The 6,844-nt window shown below is 44.5% G+C and overlaps 1 long non-coding RNA gene across 1 annotated transcript; it reads right to left on the bottom strand.

The window, feature by feature from the left end:
* Window positions 1-323: 323 nt before the first annotated feature.
* On the bottom strand, window positions 324-6,243 carry LOC109395214 (uncharacterized). Its single transcript, XR_002126591.1, has 3 exons — window positions 4,990-6,243; window positions 529-636; window positions 324-433 (listed from the first exon to the last, which is right to left on the bottom strand). It is a non-coding gene; the product is annotated as an uncharacterized LOC109395214 (long non-coding RNA).
* Between the last annotated feature and the right edge of the window lie 601 nt (window positions 6,244-6,844).

Here is a 6,844-nt window from a genome sequence, read left to right as displayed (position 1 = left end):
AGATTTTTATTGAGGAATTGGGGGAAGGGGAACAGACAAGTTGCTGTCCTTTTGTTCCTCAGTCCAGTTGTGGAGGACACTGCCTCACTGGCCCAAGTTGGCACCATCATTGCATTCCTCCCGGGCGAAGCATACCAGTCACCGGCTTCAGGACGGCTGCTCACAGCAGCTACTGGCTGCTCACGCTGGCTGCTGGCCACACACGGTAGCCCATGGCAACCCACCCGCCGTCGCCGGTGACTCACGGCAGCCCAGCTCCAGGTTGAGCTGTTGTTCAGCATCTTACCTGTAGTGGGCAGCGTCACTGGCCCTCACATGCGGGATCCGAACCAGGGCCCTCTGGCATCCCAAGCCAGCACCTAACCAACACGCCACTCGGCCGGCCCGAGCATAGACATCTTGACAACTCACTGTCTGACGGTGGCAGTGCCCACTGGTGAAACAAAAGTGAAGACCAAGGGAGAACCAGGGTGGAGGCTGCCAGGCACACCAGTCATATCAGCGGGTGGGGTAGGAAGATTCCTTTACCTGGATGCAGATGTGCTTGAAGAGAAGATGCCAGCTTTGCACAGCACCTACGTATTTTCCCATCACCTAATACTTCCACAATACTCTTGGAGAGTGATCGTCTCATTCCTTTTAAAGGACAAATAAATTAAGGTTCAGATAAGTAAACAATCTTAGTTAAAGTCACACAGCTCGTAGTGGCAAAGCCAGAGCTACAAGGCCAGCACCCAGGACTCTTGACTTTTGTCCTTTCCATGATCATGCTGTTCTGAACAAGTGGTCTGCAGCCTGAGCTTTTTGTCTGATCCCAGGGTGGGGGCTTAGACCTACTGCCTCTAACACTGCCCCTAATGACTCTACTCAGTGGCTCAGCACCTTGGGAGTTTACTCAGATTGTTTGCAGAGACCAGCTAAGCTTCGCCCCGGATTCGGCTCAAGATCCACATGTCAACAATTCTGTAGTAATAAGCCCAAGCATATGATGTTCCTATCATGTTGCACATCGAATGTCAAGAGAAAAAAAAGGTAGTGCATTAGGTGTTGTGAAATATTGCAATAGACAGGCACGTTCTAAGTTATGTGATCCTAAACATTAGCGTCCTGAATGATCATTGGTCCCTGGTCCCTAGGAAGTCAAGGTCTAGCCCTGAACTGAGCCAGGCCTGTTTCAGTCCACAGACTGTAGCTAATTAGCCACAACTACATTTCCCATGAGGGTCTCCTCTGTGGTGAACTTGAATATTCAGCAGGAAAATAGACACCCTTGATTCCTTTAATTGTGATTTCCTAATTAAATTGAAAAGTATTATTGCTTCTTATTCTGGAAAGGAAAATCTTAGATTTCATCACTGAATAGTTTTTATCTTAACTATTTTTAAAAACTTGGCACAACAAAGTAACCAAATAGACCTTACACCATAGATAACATTCGGATAAATATAAAATTTCCTGTTTGACAATCATCCTCACAACATGGTTATCTAATAGTGTCTGATGCATGATTAATACAAAAGGGACAAGAAGAATACACTTCAGGCAATTAGATGAAATGAAATGTATTGTCTCCTTCTTTAAGAAACTCTATGTTTCTCATTTTCTAATCTTTAAGATGGAAGAAATTTCATCTCTACTTAAAGAAAGATTAATTTAACAGTCTTGTGAAAAAAATTATAGAACAGATTTTAGCAAAGATACCATGTTAATAATATTATTTACAAATGTTAAGCAACCAAAATTCAACCAAATAAATTTAAAGATCTAATTGAACAATCCATGAATCAGACAGCATCCCACCTAATAAACAGAAAGGTGCTCTGAGGAGCTGTACAAAATGGAAGGCTTTTATGGGCAGAAACAGGGAGGTATAAGAAAGGTAAAATTGTGAATTATTTCAGGCAAGGTCGCCTTCCATTAGGGAAGGGCAGGGGATCTTATCAGGCAGATGATCTCACTAGTGCTCACCAGGAAATTCTGGACTGATTGGTTTAACCTCCCACTCCTGGAAGAGGCTGGAACTACACTTAGGTTAGATACTAAGTCTTGGTGGGGCTCAGCACAAGTGACTCCATTTTGTTTCTTTTGAACACAACATAGCTGTCTCATAACAGATTAGTAAAGATAATGAGATTTGCAGAACATGATTTTTAAACTGGAAGAAACCCCAAAGGTGATCTGGCTTAAATTCATTTTATAGAGGTATAAACAAAAATTCAGAAACAGCAAATTATCAGAGTTTGAGATACCTATGCTAAAGTCTTCTTTGATAGACTAAGATTATATCATAAATTATGTTTAAAGAGGGCATGAAATTTACCACTTAGCTCACTGAGAATACATCACAATAGTAAGACAAGTAACACCTCTTTTAGGGGCTCCAGACTATTTACATATCTTCTTCAACTGTTCTTCATAGATCAGACTTTCCAGGTCCTTCCCCATTCTGACTACCCTCGATAAATTTTAAATTGTCAAAATGCTTCTCAAAATGACTAAATTTAAACCCTCAATCTTATTCTCATCACTGCAGGGAACTGTGGGGTTGCCGCCTCCTTGAAACCCAGATGGACCTAATTGATACAAACCAAAAACACATCCATTTTTGGAACACCTGCATAAGCCAAAACCCCTAGGTTTCTCCTGTGTAAACTGCTTTAAAACCAGGGATATCTGTTCTTTTTGTCTGCTCAGGATCCATTTCTCTTATTTCTGCCACAGCACCCCAATTTTGCTTTGAGGCTTTACCACTCTACCCATTGGAGAGAATCTTGGAGGAGCTGTCAATCCAGATGGCCTACCCTCCCTAGCCACGAAGTGGGCATGTGACGCAAGCTAGACTGAGCACCTGCCCTGTCCCTGGCATCTTAACCCAGCAGGAGCTGATTGATTCAAGTGAGGACCCCGAGAAGACACTGTCTCAGTCACTTCTAGTTCCCTAGATATACAGTTATCCTGGTTTAGGAGCTTCCCCGTTTTCTTTGGTTCTATGAGTACCCCAAATCATCCCAGCACATCCTTTTGCCTTTAGTTAAAACACAGTCAGTTTCTGTTGCTGTTAACCTGAATCTCTACCTGGCATGCCTGGCCTCCGGGCTGGTGTCTGGTTTGTTTGTTTGTTTGTTTGTTTGTTTGTTTGTTTGTTTGTTTCCTGGTGTGTTTCCTGCCCCTCCTCCGCTTTCATCAGAAAAAGGGGCCTTGTCCACCTTGCTTACTGCTGGATTTCCAGAACTGTGTCTGTGACATGAGAGACTCTGAAGAAATATATGTTGGATGAATGAGTGATACACGATTCCCACCAAAATCTGATTGTCAAATCCAAGTACCTCCAGATGATAAACTGAGCAAACGGGACTTTTTAATTAGTCTATTCCTTTGTAAGCTTGAACTCATAAAAGAAAGGAGGGAAAGTCTGTAAGAGAGTATTTAAGACTGGATCCTCACTAACTAAATGTAAGGCCTGTTTTCTGCCAAATTAGCCTCAGAATTGAGCAGCTGGGCAAAGGGAAGAGAGGACCTTGTGACAGAGTGGATGGCTCAAGTCATTCTGCCTCAGAGGAATTGAGCCCTGGGGAGAGAGTGTAGCTGCTGTGGCTACACGTATGCCATTCCCATCGCAGCTCAACAAGCATGGAGAGAAGCAGCTGAGTGGAGATGGTCCACGTGGAAATGACTTTGCATTTCTGAACTTGCTGTGCAGCCCATGGTGAATTTAATGTGGACCTAAAACTTGTCTTGTTTTTTGTTTTTAAAGATTTTATTGGGAAATTGGGGAAGGGAACAGTGTTGGGGAGTTGGGGAAGGAGAACATTGTGTTTTTCCAGGACCCATCAGCTCCAAGTCAAGTTGTTGTCCTTCGATCTTAGTTGTGGAGGGTGCAGCTCAGCTCCAAGTCCAGTCACCGCTTTCAATCTAGTTGCAGGGGTCGCAGCTCACCATCCCATGCAGGACTCGAACTGGCAACCTTGTTGTTAAGAGCATGCACTCTCCCCAACTGAGCCATCCAGCTGCCTGTCGGCAGCTCAGCGGCAGCTCAGCTCTGGTGCAGCTCACTGACCCATGTGGGAATTGAACCGGCAACCTTGTTGCTCAGAACTTGCACTCTTAACCAACTGAGCCACCGAGCTGGCCCAAAACTCATCTTGTTTTAAAAGGAATGAGGAGAGACAGTAAGAAACGAGAGAGTTATGCTGATGGGGTTATTGTGGCCAGTGTTTGCTGACAAAGATAGTTAGATGAATACCGAAGACATAGGCACAATACTCGTAAGATGCCCACAGACTTCCCACCCCCAGATGTGATGCAAACAAAACTGGAATTACTCATGCTTTGGAGGCCTTTTAAACACTATAGAGAGGAGATAGAAGGAAAGCCCTGTCTTACAGAAGTCCATCAGCTCTCACACCTCACGGAGGCCTCACCAGAGATGGTCGTGAATAGTGGCTAAGGTCATGTGAATGTCAGGTGAATGTCACAGACGCTGACTGTGCTAAATGATTTGCATGCATTTTCTTATGTGATGTCACCATCTTCTGGGGTAGATACAACCAGAATCTCCCATTTGACAGATTAGGAAAGCGAGGTTGAGAGAGGTTAAGTCGCTTGCTCAAGGCCAGGCAGCTAGCAAGATTTCAACTGGATAATGAACGGTCCTGCTGTGGACTGCCTATGAGAAGGTCACGTGGAGGCACTGCCGGCACCTCTCGGACTGAAGGTGGCCTCCAGCTCAAAGCAAGAAAAAAGCCACGACCCTCAGTTTATGCAGCAAGGAAGTGAATTCTACAGACAACCATGAACGCTTGGAAGAGATCTTTGAGCTCCAGGCGAGAACACAACTGATTTCCTTGAGTACAGCCTGTGGAGCGGAAGACCCTGCTAAGCCATGTTGGGACCTCTCACCCACGGAAATGGCGAAGTAATACATGAGTGTTGTTTTAAGCTGCTAAGTTTGTGGTAATTGGTTACACATCATAGAAAACAAATACATACCTGATGATGAGGTTTCTACCACCTGATAGGAGAGAAGGGGACAAGTGACATTCATATGACTCCAAGCCAGGAATGCTTACTGGAAATTCAGGGACTACACTGGGGCTGAGAAGAGAAAGGAGAATAAGACATATTATGCAACCCTCTACTACCCCAAACACATTTTTTTCTCAAGGTTTGACCGAGTAAACAATAACTAGTATAATATGATTTGAGGAACACGAAAAAGCTGGCGGTCCAAAAATATTTGCCTTCTCTGCCTGTCCTGACTTGTAAGGTATCCATCTGTGGAGGGTGGGAGGGGTTCTTCAGGCCATAAGAAGCATTGGGAGTTCTTGTTTAAGATGCTCTTTCCTGAGCCCCACCCACCCCCACCAAATCCAAATCTACATTTTTAAAGGATATCCAGGGCTTCCGATATTCGCACCTGAGAACAGTGCTTTGAGGAACGCTGCTGTCACACCTTCTGAAGACATGGACATCACACCTGGAGTGATGCTTGCTGTCAATCACTCAGAAACCTGATTTATTTGAATGATCTCGAGTAGAAAGCCACCCTCTTCCTTCTCCACTGTCCCAGAGCGGGTCTGAGCTGCCCAGCCCAGGCAGGGTAAACATGCTGTGCCCAGTATGGAGCTGTCCCAGCCAATGTCTGGTCTTCTCACTGAACCCCTTGTGCCTGGGAGCACCCCGACAGACACAGATCCCTCCAGCTCTGGAAGCAGAAGCTTTGGGCCCCAGGCTGCAACTCTTCGGGTTCTAGCACCTGAGACATTGCCCCAGAAAGGGCGTGGGTGTCTGGGGCCAGCATGAAGAGTCTGTGAGTGTCGCACTGGGATAAGCTCTCTGACTTCTCAGTTTACCCCTGACAGCCCTGGTCCTACGCAGACCAGACAGCTTTTATCACAGCTCCTCCTAGACTTGCGTTATTACAATATCACATGCTGGGAGGCCCAAGCAGCTGGTGCTGCCCTGTAGGGACATCCCAAGATGCTAAGGATATCAGAAGAGTGCTAGTGACTCATTCCATCCAATGTCCACCTCATCCAGCCCTCACCTTCCTTGTGGTACCTGGACTCCAGGTGTCTGACCAGTGTTCCCTGGAGGGGTATTAGTTCCAAACGACTACTGTCTTTAGTGCATCAAACTAACACACCAGAAATACCATCAACGCCCTCAGAGGAATTGCACCAGACTGGGCTGGGGATTGTGTCTGGGACCTGCTTGTGGGTTTGTCCTATTTTTCACCCAGAAAAGTTGAAATTGTGCCCTCCAAATGTCATGACTTGGGATTAATCCACATCTGAGGCAAAGTCCAAAATTCTAACTGAAAGATTTTTTTCCTTGAATAACAAAGAGAAATCATATTGGTTAATATTATCGATCTCATCAGAAAAATTTTAAGTATTGCAGCACTGTCAAGCTCATGGTGGCAAAAAAAATTCTAAATTCCTCTTGGAAGCTCTCATTTTATCATAGCAATAATACTGTCACTTGTTTGCTTTGAAATGACAGGCTCACTGCATTCCTTTCCAAGAATATGAAATATTCTGGTACTCAAATACCAGGTCTGAATGACAATAATTTTATTGTTAATTAGTCTTTAAGTAAAACTGGTGTTCCATTAAAAAAAATAATAAGTAGCTAGTTGAACTCACATCTCAAACAATTAAGCAGGTGCTTTTCCTTAGTGCTTTAAATGTATTTCCATTTCATCACAGAGAATATTAAAAATACAAGGTACTCACAAGCTGACATTTAATAAACTTAACTTTTGCTGCTTCATCAAGGACATCTTTAAGTGACACAGACATTTTTTGTACTGGGCGTACATGGCAGTAGGGAACACAGTGGC

This window comes from Hipposideros armiger, unplaced genomic scaffold (genome assembly GCF_001890085.2).
Source record: "Hipposideros armiger isolate ML-2016 unplaced genomic scaffold, ASM189008v1 scaffold_459, whole genome shotgun sequence".
In the NCBI taxonomy this organism is placed as follows: domain Eukaryota; kingdom Metazoa; phylum Chordata; class Mammalia; order Chiroptera; family Hipposideridae; genus Hipposideros; species Hipposideros armiger.
The sequence above is the reverse complement of the archived record's forward strand: the minus strand, read 5'-3'. Positions and strand labels throughout refer to the sequence as shown.